Source organism: Suncus etruscus, chromosome 9, assembly GCF_024139225.1.
Source record: "Suncus etruscus isolate mSunEtr1 chromosome 9, mSunEtr1.pri.cur, whole genome shotgun sequence".
NCBI classification, from domain to species: Eukaryota; Metazoa; Chordata; class Mammalia; order Eulipotyphla; family Soricidae; genus Suncus; species Suncus etruscus.
In genome coordinates, this window is record NC_064856.1 from 69,418,975 (window position 1) to 69,437,769 (window position 18,795).

At 42.1% G+C, this 18,795-nt stretch overlaps 1 pseudogene; it reads left to right on the forward strand.

Moving 5' to 3' along the window:
- Positions 1–5,158: 5,158 nt before the first annotated feature.
- On the forward strand, positions 5,159–17,813 carry LOC126018941 (heterogeneous nuclear ribonucleoprotein L-like; annotated as a pseudogene).
- The last annotated feature ends 982 nt before the right edge of the window (positions 17,814–18,795 follow it).

Consider the following 18,795-nt stretch of genomic DNA (forward strand, 5'->3'; position numbering starts at 1 on the left):
TAAGTCCGGTTCCCCAAAATGTTCTTAGGCTTCTAATCCTCTACGGTGGTTTCTGATGCTCACATTCTCTATCTCTAATCCTGGCTGCCAGCACTCCTGGATACTCCCTGCTTTGTCGTGCCCTGGCCAAACACTGATAGAAATCCTGCCTGGCCAGCTTTTCAAGAGTCCGCCAAAACTTTAAACAAAAATAGGAATAAGAGGGTGACACAGAGGTCACTGATGCTTTCTGAGAGTAAAGAGAGGAAAAGAAGAGCTGCCCTATTCATTCTTCTCCAAAATGGCCCTGTGGAGTCAAGGGAGCTGTACCAGATGTAGGGATCTTTATATTATTATGTGATATTTGCAGTTAACAAAGAACCAACAGAAAAAGGGTGGAATTTGGGTCATTCTCCCTCATAGAGCAGCGACTGGAAGAGCTAGATTTCTCCTGGGATGTGTCCAAAGACTCACTGTCATGTGCTGGGACTTTCTGCCCTAGTTGATTGGAAAGGTTAAGTTTCAGGAGTAAGCTTCAGAGGAAAGTAAAGGGCAAATTGAAAGTAGGAGAAGGAAGAGGAGGGAGGAAGAGGGAGAAGGATGAAGATGAGGATGATCATGTTCTGTTTTTGACAGTGATTGTTATGCCATGTACCATATATCTCTGAGAATTTAGCAATAGATCTCACGCAGACACCCCTTTGAAACTGGGCTAGAGAGGTGAAGCATCAGTAAGGGTTAGTAGGAGTCAGTAAAAAATTCACGACATCCAGGACTCCAGGACAGGACTGTCCAAAAAAACTTGATTCACTGGATTGTTCCCTGCTGTGGTAGAGTAACTCTTCACAGCCACCTGCTGATAACCCTTCCCAAATATCTCAGGCTTCCAGTACTCTGAAACCTGCCTCTTCCCAAACCTTATGGACCGCGCCCCCTGCTGGCCAGTCGGGGTTTACAGAATCATACAACCATCTTTGTCACCTAGCTGCACTTTAGGAAATGACTTTCTTTCAGAACTCTTTGATGAGTTACAACGGGGGTCTCAAACTCAATTTACCTGTGGGCTGCAGGAGGCAAAGTCGGGATGAGGGAAAGCCTCAAAAGGGATTTGGCTTACCGAAGATTTGCAGTAAGAATAGCAGTAGTAAGAAAAACATTGCAAAAAATCTCATCAAACATTTGCATACCCCTAAGGGAACTGCTCGGGGTATGCAAATGTTTAATGCCATATTTTTCTAACTAATGCTATTTTTATTGCGATTATTTGGTAAGCGAATAACCGAGAACACTGCGATATTTGAAGGCTGGCCATGGGCCACATAATGTTGTATGGAGGGCCACAAACGGCCCGTGGGCCCCGAGTTTGAGACACCTGAGTTACAGCAATCAATATCTAGAAGCAGAAGTAATAAAATGCTTTTTCCTCTGTTTCTTGATTTTCCACAGCTAAAAAGAATAATTCATGGAACAGGCATAAACTTTCCTTTTCATAAACTTTCTATGATGTTGCGTCAGATTAATACTTAAAAGGTTAAGATACCTTTAGCATGTGACTGCAACTGGAATCCAGGTACTCCATATGATTTCTGTCTGACTCTCTGTCTCTCTTTCTCCCTCTCTCTCACCTTTTTCTTTTAGACACTTTGATTTTCAATATTTTTAATGAATTTGTTCTATGAATATTACATTTTATGTAAAATATTTATTTAAGCACCATGCTTACAAGCATGATTGTAGTTGGGTTTCAGTCATAAGCAGAACACCCTCTTCATTAGGGAAAAGGGCAACATTCCCACCACCAATGCCCCCACCCCCTCCTACCCAACCCCTGCCTGCATTCAAGAAAGGCATTCTACTTCACTGACTCATTAAGATGGTCATGATATTTGTTAGTGTAGTTCTTTCCCTAAATACACTCGCCACTCTATGTGGTTCGCTTCAGATTGTGAATGGGTTTTTCGGCCCTCATCTCTATTGTCTCTACGGATTATTATAATAATGTCCTTAATTTTCTGAAAATGTATAGATGAGTGAAACTATTCTGTGTCTATCTCTCTCCCTCTGACTTATTTCACTCAGCATAATAGATTCTATATACATCCATGTATAGGAAAATTTCATGACTTCATCCCTCCTGAAGGCTACATAATATTCCATTGTGTATATGTACCACAGTTTCTTTAGCCGCTCATTTGTTGAAGGGTATCTTGATTGTTTCCAGAGTCTGACTATAATAAATAGTGCTGCAATGAATATAGGCATGAGGAAGACATTTTTGAATTGCATTTTTTAATTTCTTTTTTTATTTTAATTATGACAACAAAGATGTAAAGAAGAGGACAGGTTAAAGTTACAGTGGAAGCCCAATCACCCATAAACAGAATTCTCGGTAGTCCCATTGATATCCCAGCCTTGAACTTTCAGCCAAAGAGCATTAATAAAAACAAAACTGAACCCATGTACAATACAATTCCTTGTCCCTCAAATACCCAGTTGTAGTACATACTATTTCTTAGCAGCACACAATATAATCTAAAGACATTAGACTTATGTAGCTCCTTACACATTGAGGGCAAAGTACATTTCTCTAGTTCCATGTACATACAAACTAGTTTAAGTTAACCTCGAAAGTTTTAGTGGCTTGTTTTTCTTAAGAATTAGAGTCAAGGGAACATAGTAAAAAATGGTATTAATGTGGCATTTGTTTGCATAGGCCCATCAAAATATAAGGGACATGGAAAGACAAATTATGGTCTAAATACAAGGAGACCCTAACCCTGAAGTTTCCTGGCACAGGACTGACTCTAGGCTCCAGGCGAATTAGTTTGTCCAATTCGAGTCATCGTCTGTAGTGGCGATACACCTCCATTCCTCACATAGTCTCTGTTGTTGGTATCATGCTTCTGTATTAAAGATCCTGGAGTCTGCATATCCCATATTGCAGTCAGGATGGTGCATAGCTTCCTCTCGTTTCACCTCACACTTAAGGGGCACTAGAGAGAACCATGTCCTATAGAGCAGGTCATTGATGTTGTCAAGTCTTCTCAGTGTAAACGGAAGTCTCTTTTTAGGGGGTCGATGTCAGACCCTTGATAGTGTCTTTCCTGGTAGAAGACTGCTTCCAGCTGTTGCTGTAAAAGACCTTGGATGTTTCGTAGTTAGCTTGCCTGGTTCCGGCGTGAATGGAGGATGCCCATTCTTCTGAGGCCTGTGCCAGGTCATTATATCAATGTTCAGGGTGTAAGGTACATTGTACTGAGATTTATTAGATAAGAACTTATCTGTATGTATGGTGTTTTCCCATTTTAATGTGTCTATGCAAACAAGGATCAATGCCATGGGGCGTTATTGGTGCATCTGGAGGCAATAGGAACAAGACCAGCAATTTCCATGACATAGTTCAATCATAGGCATCAAACTGAGGGACAGTTCCACCAACAATCCTTACTGTACAGCTTACAAAGAATAGACAAGATGAAATGTGAATAGAAACATCATGGTAGAAGAATATATAGAGAGTTACATCAGTTAAAGAAAATACCCATTAAAAATTCAAAAGATATATGTGTTCAATTTGTGTCCTTCTAAATAGTTCTGTGATTTGTTAGATATACTGTTTGTCTTAGGTCAGAGATTAGAACTATGTGTTACTGAAGTTAAGAAGGGTAAATCTGGGGTAGTGATGGTTGGAAGGAGCAAATATTCGCGCGGGGGCGCTAGCCTCCGCGCGGTTTGCAAAATGTAGACTGGTATGAAATTACCAGTGACAGACTGAGTATAGCTGAGCAGCTATCTGCCACCCACTAGATCGAACTCTACCCCCTAAGCCCCACCCTAGGCCAGTGTCCCAGCCCGGCCTGGGAGTGGGGAAAACCCAGGGTGCCCCGTCAGCTCCTCCCAGAAACCCACCTGGAGATCCGGAGGAATGGGGGAGAGGGAGGTCGGGTGACCCAAGTCCGAGCCCCCCTGACCCTAGGCCGGACAAAAAGGCTGCTGGCTTGAATTGCATTTTTGTGTTCCTAGGGTATATTCCTAGGAGTGGAATAGCTGGATCATATGGGAGCTCAATTTTCAGAGTTGTTGTTTTTTTTTTTTTTTTTTTTTTTAGGAATCTTCATATTGTTTTCCACAAAGTCTGGACTAGATGGCATTCCCACCAGCAGTGAATACGAGTTCCTCTCTCTCACACCTTCCCCCACCCCCCCCTATTGAATCTTCTTGTTCTTTGTGATGTGTGCCAGTCTCTGATGCTTGAGAGGCTACCCAATTTTTATTTTAATTGGTATTTTCCTAATGATTAGCGATATGGAGCATTTTACTTTCATGTGCTTTGTGGCCATTTGTATTTCTTTTTTGAGAAATTGTTCATTTCGTCTCCCCATTTTTTGATGGGTTAGATGTTTATATCTTGGTAATTTGTGTCAATATCTTGTATATTTTTATAGTAGACCCTTATCTGATGAGTATAGGGTGAACAGTTTCTCCCATTCTGCGGCTGGCTTTTGTATACTAGGGGCTATTTTCTTTGATGTACAGAAGTTTCTCAGCTTAATATAGTCCCATGTGTTTATCTCTACTTCCACTTGTTTGGAGAGTGCAGTTTTCTCCCTGAAGATGCCCTTAGTATAAATGTCATGGAGTGTCTTACCTACATGTTTTTCTATATACCTTATGGTTCAGGCCTTTTGTCAAGGTACTTAATCAATTAGGATTTGACCTTTGTGTATGGTGCTAGAAGGAGATCTGAGTTCACTTTTTTTGCAAGTGTCTGACCACTTGTTGAGGAGGCTTTCCTTGCTCCATTCTGCATGACTTGCCCCTTTATCAAATATTATTAATTGTATGTCTGGGAAGCTTTCTCTGAACACTAAAGTCTATTTCACAGCTCTGAGGGTCTGTCTTTATTCCAGTACCATGCTGTGTTAATGAACATAGTGTTGTAATACAGTTTAAAGTTGGGGAAAGTGATCCATCTTAACTTTCCTTGGATTTGTTATTATATATATGATATAAACCATAATTGTTAGAGTACTATTATACTAATAACATACACAAAATTGTGCCTATCTCATGAATTCTATGCTTTTCATCCTTATTTCTTCAGCCACTGTAAAACCATACTAAGCTGGAGAAATGGCGTAGGTGGCTGGAGCAGAGGCAGCAGCAGGACAAGCAGCGGAGGCGGTCCGGAGCGATGGTGAAGATGGTGGCGGCAGGCGGTGGAGGCGGAGGTGGCCGCAGTGAGGGCAGCTGAGCCCCTATGCAGCTCAAGGCTGACAAAGCTTGCGAACAGCACAGAGTCGGCGGCAGCGGCTGAGGAGCCAGGGGCGGTGGAGGCAGGGAGAACTATGATGACCCGCACAAAAGCCCCGCTTTCCGAGTCGTCCACTGGGGCCTGGTTGATGGTGTGGTAGAAGCTGATCTTGTAGAGGCCTTGCAGGAATTTGGACCCATCAGCTATGCGGTGGTGATGCCTAAAATAAGACAAGCATTGGTGGAGTTGGAAGATTGTTGGGGGCTTGCAACACTGTGAACTGCAGGGTGTGCTAAAATTCACACACTTGCACTTTCTCGATAAAAGACCAGTTGAACGGGAAAATGCTTTAAAACATAACAATGAGGCAACCAAAATTGGTTTCTCTTAACACATACTAAGACATGGTATCAGTTGCATGCCCCCAATGGGCAGGTGAATGGACAGACCACCATAAAAGGTTGAAAATTACATGGAATATCAATGATTCATCCACTCCACATTATATCATTAATTTTCTTGTAATTATCTTCTAGAGATGAGCAGAGAGGTCCATGCTTAATGTATCTAACTAGAAACATCTCTCAAACAGGAATCTATTTAGGATAATCTATTTCCCAGGCCCAATAGGAAAAGAAAGCTTGGTGCCATTACCGCTCCCCACATTCCACCTTATTTCTTTTGCATGACCATTCTGATCAGAAACTCCTAAAATAACTGGCTAGACAGGCTTGTCCTGTGAGTGCAAGGGGACGTCATAAGGGGCATCATCATCACAATATGATGTATGATGTCCTGGGAAGTAAACGCACTTCAGCCGAACCTCAGGCTCATTTTGCTAGAGATGCCGCACCTTTCAGATTACACTTCCCTCAAATCCCCACGACTACCCTTGCCCCTACCCCTCCTGATATATCCCGTACCCTTAATTTTATTACCCACTTCCCTCAAATTGCAAACCAATTCCTCACCACCACTTCCCTAATTGGCCCTCCCCAAACAACTCCTTTTGATTCCTCTCCCCTATCCTGCTGCCACCCTACCCCGTCTCCATTCTTAACCCAGGTACCCTCCCATCTTCCCCGACCGCCCCCATCCTGTCCCCCCCAGCCCAAAAAGGAACCTGAGATGCCCAGTCTGATGCCTGTGTGCAAAAAGATAACCCTGCAGGCAAGGCCCCCGAGGTAGGGCAGATTCCTGCCGCAGCCTCCTCCTGGTCCTAGTCCTCCTCCTGGACACCAACCCAGGCAGACTCTTCGGAGAAAATAGGTATTGAGGTAAACGATTGTGTGTAATAAAGTGGTATAGAAACTGTATGAGATTCATTTCAAATTAAATTATAAAATTAATCTATGTAGGAGATCGTCGAAGTCAGTTCTGTCAGGGTGGATTTTTGCCTTCAACCTAGGGCTTTCTCGGCCCTATGGCCTCAGACAGGGGGTTTAGCTGGAGGGCTCTGGATGGGCAGTTTCCACAACAGCATAGACAATAATGGATGTTGGCCTTCTCGGATCTCTGGACTCCGGCAGGGGCTCAAGTTGGAGGTCCGGTGATGGGCAATGGACTCGAATGGTAGAGAACTTGAGTCCAAGATGCATGTACTCTCTGCCCCACCCCACCCGGAGAATCACCCACAAACTTCGGCTATGCATCCGTCTTTGGTCAATGTCAGCAGATAAAGCCAACCTGGACCCATTATGGCCCTAAGGCCTGGCGACAGGTTCGATCCTATATATCCATTCACTTTTTACAATATATATTAGGAGAGCTATGGGATCAGGGTTGTGGGGAAGAGGATAGAAGGGATTTTGTAAGGTGGTGAATGGGGTGTGGTAAAGAGGCTTAATATAAAATAGGACTAAACACAGTATTGGTCGACGTTATGAACAAAACAGATTAGAAATAGAGAGAGGAACCACCACCTAACCAGTGACCCCCACTCATAGACAGACTTTGGAGATCTTTTGAAATGTTTTAGCATTAGGCCTGACACGATTGAGATGGGTCCTAGCACTTCAAATTAAAATGGGGCTGTACATTTCATGTAATGTTATTCCAATATCTAGGCTCTTTATCAATGGTGGGGATAAAGTTTGCTATATATAAATTTCGGGATTAAATTCTGTGTGGAGCATGTTTGGGATAAACGGATTTCACATTTATAGTACTAGATAAAAATAGAGTACTAGAAAAACTGAGTCTTGGCCCTGTTTGAGAGTTACTCAGTACACGTTTCTCTTCCCTCTGTAAATTAGTGTCCACAGGTGTCTGAGGCACCAGCAGAGGCACACAACGTTACAAGTAAGAAGCTTCATATAAATGGAGTTTGGTCTTATCACATGATTCAAGTACTGGGGGGGGCACTGATTGTATCTTGCAAGATATAACTAGAACTTGACACAAGAGAGAGACACCCAGAAATATTCCAGAGAACGGGGGACTTTCAGTGAGAGTGACTGCTACAGGTCTTTTGCTGGCATTACCAGGGTATTACTTGGAATAACATTTTTAATTTATTTAAAAATGTATTGTCTTCTTTTAAGCAAATTATTATTGTTACAAATTATTGTTTTCTGTGGGACAATTATTTTGTGAAAATGGGTTTTATGATTGTCTATCTAGGAATATAGATCAGGTATCCCCCAAGTACACACTTTCTTAACAACAATGTCTCCAATTGCACTCATACCATCAACCTATTTAACCTATTGAAAGGTTGTACTTTTTGGCCTGACCCTAATGGGATAGGTCATAGTGCTTATAATCAATATCAATAATCAATAATCACATCCACAGGTTAAATTATTCCAATTTCTAAGCTCCTCATCAATGACGGAGATAAACTTTGCTAAATAAAGCTTTGGGGGTTAGATTGTGCATGGAGCTTTTAGGATAAACATAATTTTCTTTTTATTATATTAAAGAGCTGTTAGCTTTTATTATTAAACAAAACCCAGCTACAATCATGTATGTAATCATGGTGCTAAAATGAAGGAAAAAAAAATTGAAATAGAAACGGAGTGCCGCCCTCTGCGGGACGTATATGGTACTGCAACGTTACCTAACTCCCTGTTGGGAGACAGAGATTGATGCGATCTCCAGGTGAAGGCAGAAGGAAAGAACCAAGCACAGCCATGAACAATATGCTTTCAGGAGTGGTTCTTGGGCACAGAACCAGGTATAGCCCCTAAGTACCGCTTTGTGTGCCCCCAATAGAACGACTAAAGTTTTCCTAGAAAGAGAACCATAATTCCTACCCTCAGAATATTCTTTTCTTTCCTTATTTTTAAAATAATATCTTCATTTAAGCATATGGTTATAAACAATGCATAGTTCAGTTTCATTTATAAAATGTATACCACACTTCACCAGTGAAACTTTCCGCCACCAGTGTTCCCCCATTTTCCTCCTCTCCCACCCCCTTTTTGTCTTTGAGACAGACATTCTATTTCTAGCTCATTTATAACACTTATATCTCACAATTAATAACCTTAGTGTAGATATTTCTCTTTTTGTGCTCACCACTCTTTGTGCTAAGCCTTATTTCATGGGCTTGTCTTTACAACCCTCATCTCTATTATCTCTGGGTATTAATATCATACTGTCTTTCATTTTTCTTAAATCACACAGATGGGTAAGACTAATCTCTCTCTCCCTCTGACTCATTTCACTCAACACAATAGTTTCCATGTTAATCCATCTATAGGCACATGTCATGACTTCATTTTTATTAACAGCTGAGTAGTATTCCATTTTATATGTGTACCACAGTTTCCTTACCCACTCATCTGTTGTGGGGTATCTGGATTATTTTAGATTTTGTTATTTTAAACAAAGCTGCAATGAACAGAGAGGTGTAGAGGGCATTTTTGTATTATGTTTTTGTGTTCCTAGGGTATATCCCCAATAGTGGTATTGCTGGATCATATGGGAGCTCATTTACCAGTTTTTACAGGAATATCCATATTGTTTCGCAGGAAGGCTTGACTAGATGGCATTTCAAAATCAGCAGTGAATGAGAGTTATTTTCTCCCTGCATTCATGCCAGCACTAACTATTCTTGTTCTTTTTGATGTTTGTCAGTCTCTATGGCATGGGATAACATCTCATTGTTGTTTTGATTTGCATCTCCCTGATGATTAATTATGTGGTACATTTTTTTAAATTATTTTTTATTATTTTAATTATGACAACAAAGATGCAAAGAAAGAGGACCGGGTAAAGTTACAGTGGAAGCCCAATCACCCATAAACAGAATTCTCGGTAGTCCCATCGATGATATCCCAGCCTTGAACTTTCAGCCAAAGAACATTAAGAAAAACAAAACTAAACCCCTGTACAATACAATTACTTTGTCCCTCAAATACCCAGTTGTAGTACATACTATTTCTTAGCAGCACACAATATAATCTAAAGACATTAGACTTATGTAACTCCTTAAACATTGAGGGCAACGTACATTTCTCTAGTTCCATGCACATGCTAACTAGTTTAAGTTAACATCAAAAGTTTTAGTGGCTTGTTTTTCTTAAGAATTGGAGTCAAGGGAACATAGTAAAAAATGGAATTAAAGTGGCATTTGTTTGCATAGGCCCACCAAAACATAAGGGACATGGAAAGACAAATTATGGTCTAAATACAAGGAGACCTTACCCCTGAAGTTTCCTGGCACAGGACTGACTCTAGGCTCCAGGCAAATTAGTTTGTTCAATTCAAGTCATCGTCTGTAGTGGAAATACACCTCCATTCCTCACATAGTCTCTGTTATTGGTATCATGCTTCTGTATTAAAGATCCTGGAGTCTGCATCTCCCATATTGCAGTCGGGGAGGTGCAGAGCATCCTCTCGTTTCACCTCACACTTAAGGGGGACTAGAGAGAACCATGTCCTGTAGAGCAGGTCATTGTTGCTGTCAAGTCTTCTCAGTGTAAACGGAAGTCTCTTTTTAAGAGGTCGATGTCAGACCCTTGGTAGTGTCTTTCCTGGTAGAGGACTGCTTCCAGCTGTTGCTGTAAAAGACCTTGGATGTTTCGTAGTTAGCTTGCCTGGTTCCGGCGTGAATGGAGGATGCCCATTCTTCTGAGGCCTGTGCCAGGTCATTATATCAATGTTCAGGGTGTAAGGTACCTTGTACTGAGATTTATTAGATAAGAACTTATCTGTATGTATGATGTTTTCCCATTATAATGTGTCTATGCAAACAAGAATCAATGCCATGGGGCGTTATTGGTGCATCTGGAGGCACTAGGAACAAGACCAGCAATTTCCATGACATAGTTCAATCATAGGCATCAAACTGGGGGACAGTTCCACCAACAATCCTTACTGAACAGCTTACAAAGAAAAGACAAGATGAAAAGTGAATAGAAACATCATGGTAGAAGACTATATAGAGTGTTACATCAGCTAAAGAAAATACCATTAAAATATTCAAAAGATATATGTGTTCAATTTATGTCCTTCTAAATAGTTCTGGGATTTGTTACATATACTGTATGTCTTAGGTCAGAGATTAGAACTATGTGTTACTGAAGTTAAGAAGGGTAAATCTGGGGTACTGATGGTTGGAAGGAGCAAATATTCGCGCGGGGGCGCTAGCCTCCGCACAGTTTGCAAAATGTAGACTGGTATGAAATTACCAGTGACAGACTGAGTATAACTACGCAGCTATCTGCCACCCACCAAATCAAACTCCACCCCCTAAGCCCCACCCTAGGCCTGTCCATGCCTGCTAAAAATCCTGCTCCGGGAAGGGAGGGAGACCCTCCCAAGCCCGGAGTTCAGGGATTTGCTCCCCACCCTAGGTCAGGGACCTGGCCCGGCCCGGCCTGGGAGTGGGGAAAACCCCGGGTGCCCCATCAGCTCCTCCCAGGAACCCACCTGGAGATCCGGAGGAATGGGGGAGGGGGCTCGGTTGACCCCGATCCAAGCCCCCTACCCTAGGCTGGACCATGCGGCCGCTGGCATATGGGGGGGCCTGCCAGCTGCCTGTCCATGCCGGCTAAAAATCCTGCTCCGGGAAGGATGTGGTACATTTTTATATGCATTTTGTTCCTCTGCATTTCATCTCTGAGGAAATATTTGTTCATTTCTTCTTCCCATTTTATGATGTGGTTAGATTGTTTTCTTGTTACTTTCTGTTAGTCCCTTGTATCTTGTAGATCCTCTTTATCTGAAAGGTATTGGGTGAATAGTTTCTCCCATTCCGTGGGTGGAATTTGAGTCTTAGTCAGTTTCCTTTGAGATCAAATATTTCTTAATTTAATGTAGTCCCATTTGCTTATCTCTGCTTCCACTTGTTTGGAGTGTGGTGTTTCCTCCTTGAAGACACCTTTAGTCTCATACCATAGAGTATTTTGCTTATGTTTTATTCTATATACCTTATAATTTGGGTTCTGATATCAAGGTCTATAACCTATGTTTAGTTGACTTTTGTGCATGGTGTTAGATGGGTATTTGAGGTTTTTTAATATGTGGCTGACCAGATGTCCCAACACCATTTGTTGAAGAGGCTTTCCTTGATCCATTTTGCAATTTTTGCCTTTTATCAAAGATTAATTGATTGAATGTCTGGATAACATTACTTGGAAACTCGTCTATTTGAATGATCTGAGAGTCTGTCTCTATTAAAATAGCATGCTATTTTAATGACTATTGCTTTGTAATACAATTTTTTGGTCTTTGAACCACACCCACTAATGCTTAGTTGTTACACCTGGCTAAGCAATCAGAAATCGGTCCTGGCTGGCGGGACCATATCGCATTCCAGGTGGATCCATGGTCCGTCCTAGGCTAGTGCAGACAAGGCAGACGACTTACTGCTTGCAACATCACTCTAATAGTATTTAAAGTTGGGGGAAGAGGTTTTCAACTTGAAGACATGCTCCTACATATCAACATACTGTTATGTCACTTTCTTTTTGGTTTTTGTATTTTTGGGTCATGCATGGTGGTACCCAGGGACTACTACTGGCTGTTTAAGACATCACTCCTGGCCCTGGTGGGGATTTCAGTGAGGGTCTTGGCCAGCACAGACATATGCTCTGCAAATGCATTCACCTTGTACTATCTCGTCAGAACCTCCATATCAATTTAGAGTTGAGTGAGTCATAAGGGTAGAGAATACATAACTACTGGTTTCCCCCAAAGTCGTCAAGTCTGGGGGACTGGGACATCGTCTCAAAGGGGGAATTGACTAGAATAGAAATATACAAGGGGATACCAGAAAGCCTAGAAAAAGAAAATCACAGGATGGGAGGCCTTCATATTCAAGGCTTGGTTGTATGAGCAGCTTGGTATTTCAAAGACCCATAAACTAGATAATCTACAGGACTCTTATTCTGGAATTTGAACTGCTTTAATCAAATCTTGGCCTCTGTTCTCCCATACTGTAGAGGTATTTGCAATGTGGGCATAATTCCGGTTCCCCACAATGTTCCTAGGATTCTGTTCCTCTACAGTGGTTCCTGATGCTCACATTCTCTATCACTAATCCTGGCTGTCAGCACCCCTGGATACTCCTTGCCCTGTTCTGCCCTGGCCAAACACTGACAGAAAACCTGCCTGGCCAGCTTCCCCAGAGTCCACCAAAACTTAAAAAAAATGGGAATAAGAGGGTGACACAGAGGTCACTGGTGCTTTCTGAAAGTAAAGTGAGAAAAAGAAGAGCTGCCCTATTCATTCTTCTCCAAAATGGCCCTGTGGAGTCAAGGGAGCTGTGCCAGAAGTAGGGATCTTCACATTATTATGTAATATTTGCAGTTAACAAAGGATCTTCAGAAAAAGGGTGGAATCTGGGTCACCCTCCCTCATAGTGCAGCGACTGGAAGAGCTAGATTTCTCCTGGGATGTGTCCAAAGACTCACTTTCATGTGCTGGGACTTTCAGCCTTAGTTGAGTGAAACGGTTAAGTTTCAGGATTAAGCTTCAGAGGAAAGTAAAGGACAAATCAAAGGTCAGAGGAGGAAGAGGAGGGAGGAAGAGAGAGAAGGATGAAGATGAGGATGTTCATGTTCTGTTCTTGACAGTGATTTTTATGCCATGTACAATGTATATCTGAGAATTTAGCAATAGCTCTCACGCAGACACCCCTTTGAAACTGGGCTAGAGAGGTGAAGCAATCAGTAAGGGTCAGTACGAATCAGTGAAAAATTCACGACATCGAGGACTCCAGGACAGGACTGTCCCAAAGACTTGATTCACTGAACTGTTCCCTGCTGTGGTAGAGTAACTCTTCACAGCCACCTGCTGATAACCCTTCCCAAATATCTCAGGCTTCCAGTACTCTGAAACCAGCCTCTTCCAAAACCTTATGGACCGCGCCCCCTGCTGGCCAGTCGGGGTTTACAGAATCATACAACCATCTTTGTCACCTAGCTGCACTTTAGGAAATTACTTTCTTTCAGAACTCTTTGATGAGTTACAACGGGGGTCTCAAACTCAATTTACCTGTGGGCTGCAGGAGGCAAAGTCGGGATGAGGGAAAGCCTCAAAAGAGATTTGGCTTACCGAAGATTTGCAGTAAGAATAGCAGTAGTAAGAAAAAACATTGCAAAAAATCTCATCAAACATTTGCATAACCCTAAGGGAACTGCTCGGGGTAAGCAAATGTTTAATGCCATGTTTTTCTAACTAATGCTATTTTTATTGCGATTATTTGGTAAGCGAATAACTGAGAATACTGCGATATTTGAAGGCTAGCCACAGTACACAAAATGTTGTACGGAGGGCCATAAAGGCCCGTGGGCCCCGAGTTTGAGACACCTGAGTTACAGCAATCAATGTCTAGAAGCAGAAGTAATAAAATGCTTCTTCCTTTGTTTCTTGATTTTCCACAGCTAAAAGGAATAATTCATGGAACAGGAATAAACTTTCCTTTTCGTAAACTTTCTATGATGTTAGGTCAGGTTAATAATTAAAAGGTTAAGATACCGTTACCACGTGACTACACTGGATTCCAGGCACTCCATATGATTTCTGTCTTTCTCTCTGTCTCTCGTTGCCCTCTCTCTCACCTTTTTCTTTTAGACACTTTGATTTTCAATATTTTTAATGAAGCATTTCTATGAATAATACATTTTATATAAAATATTTATTTAAGCACCATGCTTACAAGCATGATTGTAGTTGGGTTTCAGTCATAAGCAGAACACCCTCTTCATTAGGGAAAAGGACAACATTCACATCACCAATGCCCCCACTCCTCCTACCCAACTCCTGCCTGTATTCAAGAAAGGCATTCTACTTCACTGACTCATTAAGATGGTCATGATAGTTGTTAGTGTTGTTATTTCAAAACTACACTCCCCACTCTATGTGGTTCACTTCAGATTGTGAACGGGTCTTTTGGCCCTCATCTCTATTGTCTCTACGGATTATTATAATAATGTCCTTAATATTCTGAAAACGCATAGATGAGTGAGACTATTCTGTGTCTATCTCTCTCCCTCTGACTTATTTCCCTCAGCATAATAGATTCCATGTACATCCATGTATTGGAAAATTTCATGACTTCATCCCTCCTGAAGGCTGCATAAGATTCCATTGTGTATATGTACCACGGTTTCTTTAGCTGCTCATCTGTTGAAGGGCATCTTGGTTGTTTCCAGAGTCTGACTCTATTTATTATAGTGCTGCAATGAATATAGGCATGAGGAACACATTTTTGAATTGCATTTTTGTGTTCCTAGGCTATATTCCTAGAAAAGGAAGAGCTGGATCATATGGGAGCTCATTTTTCAGGGTTTTTTTTTCTTAGGAATCTTCATATTGTTTTCCATAAAGTCTGGACTAGATGGCATTCCCACCAGCAGTGAATACGAGTTCCTCTCTCTCACAACTTCCCCACCCCCCCGAATTGAATCTTCTTGTTCTTTGTGATGTGTGCCAGTCTCTGATGCTTGAGAGGCTACCCAATTTTTGTTTTAATTGGTATTTTCCTAGTGATTAGCGATGTGGAGCATTTTACTTTCATGTGCCTTGTGGCCATTTGAATTTCTTTTTTGAGAAATTGTTCATTTCTTCTCCCCATTTTTTGATGGGTTAGATGTTTATTTCTTGGTAATTTGTGTCAGTATATTGTATATTTTTATAGTAGACCCTTATCTGATGAGTATAGGGTGAACAGTTTCTCCCATTCTGTGGCTGGCTTTTGTATACTTGGGGCTATTTTCTTTGATGTACAGAAGTTTCTCAGCTTAATATAGTCCCATGTGTTTATCTCTGCTTCTAATTGTTTGGAGAGTGCAGTTTTCTCCCTGAAGATGCCCTTAGTATAAATGTCATGGAGTGTCTTACCTACATGTTTTTCTATATACCTTATGGTTTTGGCCTGTTGTCAAGGTACTTAATCAATTAGGATTTGACCATTGTGCATGGTGCTAGAAGGAGATCTGAGTTCACTTTTTTTTGCAAGTGTCTGACCAGTTGTGTCAACACCACTTGTTGAAGAGGCTTTCCTTGCTCCATTCTGCATGTCTTGCCCTTTATCAAATATTAATTGATTGTATGTCTGGGAAGCTTTCGCTGAACATTCAAGTCTATTTCACTGTTCTGAGGGTCTGTCTTTATTCCAGTACCATGCTGTTTTAGTGAACATAGCGTTATAATACAGTTTAAAGTTGGGGAAAGTGATCCATCTTAACTTTCCTTGAATTTGTTATTATATATATATGATATAAATCATAATTGTTAGAGTACTATTATAGTAATAGTGCCTAGTCATGAATTCTATGCTTCTCATCCTTATTTCTTCAGCCAGTGTAAAACCATAATAAGCTGGAGAAACAGCGTTGGCGGCTGGAGCAGAGGCAGCAGCCAGACGAGCAGCAGAGGCATTCTGGAGTGATGGTGAAGATGGTGGTGGCGGATGGTAGAGGCGGTGGTGGCTGCAGTGAGGGCGGCCAAGCCCCTATGTGGCTCAAGACTGACAACACCGGTGACCAGCACGGAGGCATATGCAGTGGCTGAGGAGCCGGGGGCGGTGGAGTCGGGGAGAACTACAATGACCCGCACAAAACCCCCGCTTCCCCAGTCGTCCACATCAGGGGCCTGGTTGATGGTGTGGTAGAAGCTGATCTTGTAGAGGCCTTGCAGGTATTTGGACCCATCAGCTATGCCTAGATGCCTAGAATAAGACAAGCGTTGGTGCAGTTTGAAGATTGTTGGGGGCTTGCAACGCCATGAACGACAACCAAATCTACATCGCTGGTCACCCTGCTTTTGTGAATTACTCGACCAGCCAGATCTCCCGCCCTGGAGACTCGGATGATTCCAGGAGTGTCAACAGTGTGCTTCTCTGCACCATCTTGAATCCCATCTACTCCATCACTATGGATGTTCTGTACACTATCTGTAACCCTTGTGGCCCTGTCCAGAGAATCGTCATTTTCCACAAGAATGGAGTCCAGGCCCTGGTGGAATTTGACTCCGTGCAGAGTGCCCAATGGGACAAGGCCTCCCTCAACCGGGCTGACATCTACTCAGGCTGCTGCACTCTGAAGATTGAGTATGCAAAGTTACACGCTTGAATGTGTTCAAGAATGATCAGGATACTTGCGACTACACTAACCCCAATCTCAGTGGACAAGGTGACCCAAGCAGCAACCCCAACAAACGCCAGAGACAGCCCCCTCTCCTGGGAGGTCATCCTGCGGAATATGGAGGCCCCACGGTGGGTAGCACAGCCATTACCATGATGAGGGCTATGCCCCCTCACCTCACTAGGAAGGGCGAAGGATGGGCCCACCCGTTGGGGGTCGCTACCGCCCCCAGTATGGGAACCCCCACCATTCCCCCACCACCCGAGTATGGCCCTCACGCAGACAGCCCCGTGCTCATGGTCTATGGCTTGGACCAGTCTAAGATGAACTGTGACCGAGTTTGAAATGTCTTCTGCCTGTATGGCAATGTGGAGGTCAAATTCATGAAAAGCAGCCTGGGGCTGCCATGGTAGAGATGGCTGATGGCTACGCTGTGGACCGTGCCATCACTCACCTCAACAACAACTTCATGTTCGGGCAGAAGCTGAACGTGTGTGTCTCCAAGCAGCCTGCCATCATGCCCGGCCAGTCGTATGGGCTAGAAGACGGTTCCTGCAGTTACAAAGACTTTAGTGAGTCGAGAAACAATTGCTTTTCCACTCCAGAGCAGGCGGCCAAGAATCGTATCCAGCACCCGAGCAATGTGCTGCACTTCTTCAATGCCCCCCTGGAAGTGACTGAGGAGAACTTCTTTGAGGTCTGTGATGAGCTGGGAGTAAAGCGGCCATCGTCTGTAAAAGTCTTCTCCGGCAAAAGTGAATGCAGCTCCTCAGGGCTGCTGGAGTGGGAATCCAAGAGAGATGCCCTGGAGACTTTGGGTTTCCTGAACCATTACCAGATGAAAAACCCATATGGCCCATACCAGTACACCCTGAAGTTGTGTTTCTCCACTGCTCAGCACGCCTCCTAACTGGGTACCTAGGAAGTAGTTCCCATTCAAGCAGGAAAGCATTGCTTTTCCTTTATGCTGGTTATTTTTTTCCCTTTCTGCAAAAGTTCCTGTATTCCTTTTTTTTTTTTAAATGCTAGGTTAGAGGCATTTAACCTAATGGAAATGCTAAAAGTCAAGAGGGGGAGGGGAAGGGTAACTGAGAAACCCAGATTAACCTTCACTTTTGGAAATTATTGTACATGTGATTTTTCCCCCTTGTTCATTCATTTGTGCTGCCTGCGTACTCTTGGCACATTTCAATAAAACAGTTTGAAAATAAACACTTCTCTCCGATGCCCCACCCAAAAAAAAACATAATAAGCTGAAAAAATCGAACCAAACAGTTATTGCAGAACAACTTTAATATAAGGCAGCCAAGTATATATTTTAGAATATTTTAATAGGAAGATATATGCAAAACTTTGATGTAATGTTTTATAATACAATTATATACTTTATATTTTTAGCAATGGAAAACACCCATACAAGAAAATATAAAATGATCTGTATATTTCATATACATTTCATTAGCTATATATACACACTTTTACAGTTACCAGGTATCTTTATTTCATTTTATTTTAACTTTTTCTCAAAACATGCAATCAAGCACAAAGTATAATTATTTTCACACATATACATTCTTAGTCTTTCCCTTTAGTCTCATAAAAGCCTCTATGTAGAGAACTGAAAACACTTTTATATTTAACTTAAAATCATCTGAATAAAATAGTGCCTCTGTTTTAAGACAAGTCTCAGCAAAAACAAATGCACTTTTCTATTGTGAGAAGTATTCAACCATTTCAGAGTATAATATGTAAACAAAACACATCATTTACTATATTAGAACTGTACAGTAAACAATAAAAGGTAATCCTAGAAGTCCTGGGTTTTGAGAAGCAAATGGAATTGTCCTCAAATCATTTCAAATTGTAACTAAATGATAGTCTTCAACAAGCAGGAACTCAGTACATCATAATGAAATCTAAGAAAAGGAGATGGAGGACCGGAGTAGTAGCACAGTGGTATGCCTCTTGTCTTGCATGCAGCTCACCCAGGAAGGACCTTGGTTGGATTCCCACCATCCCATA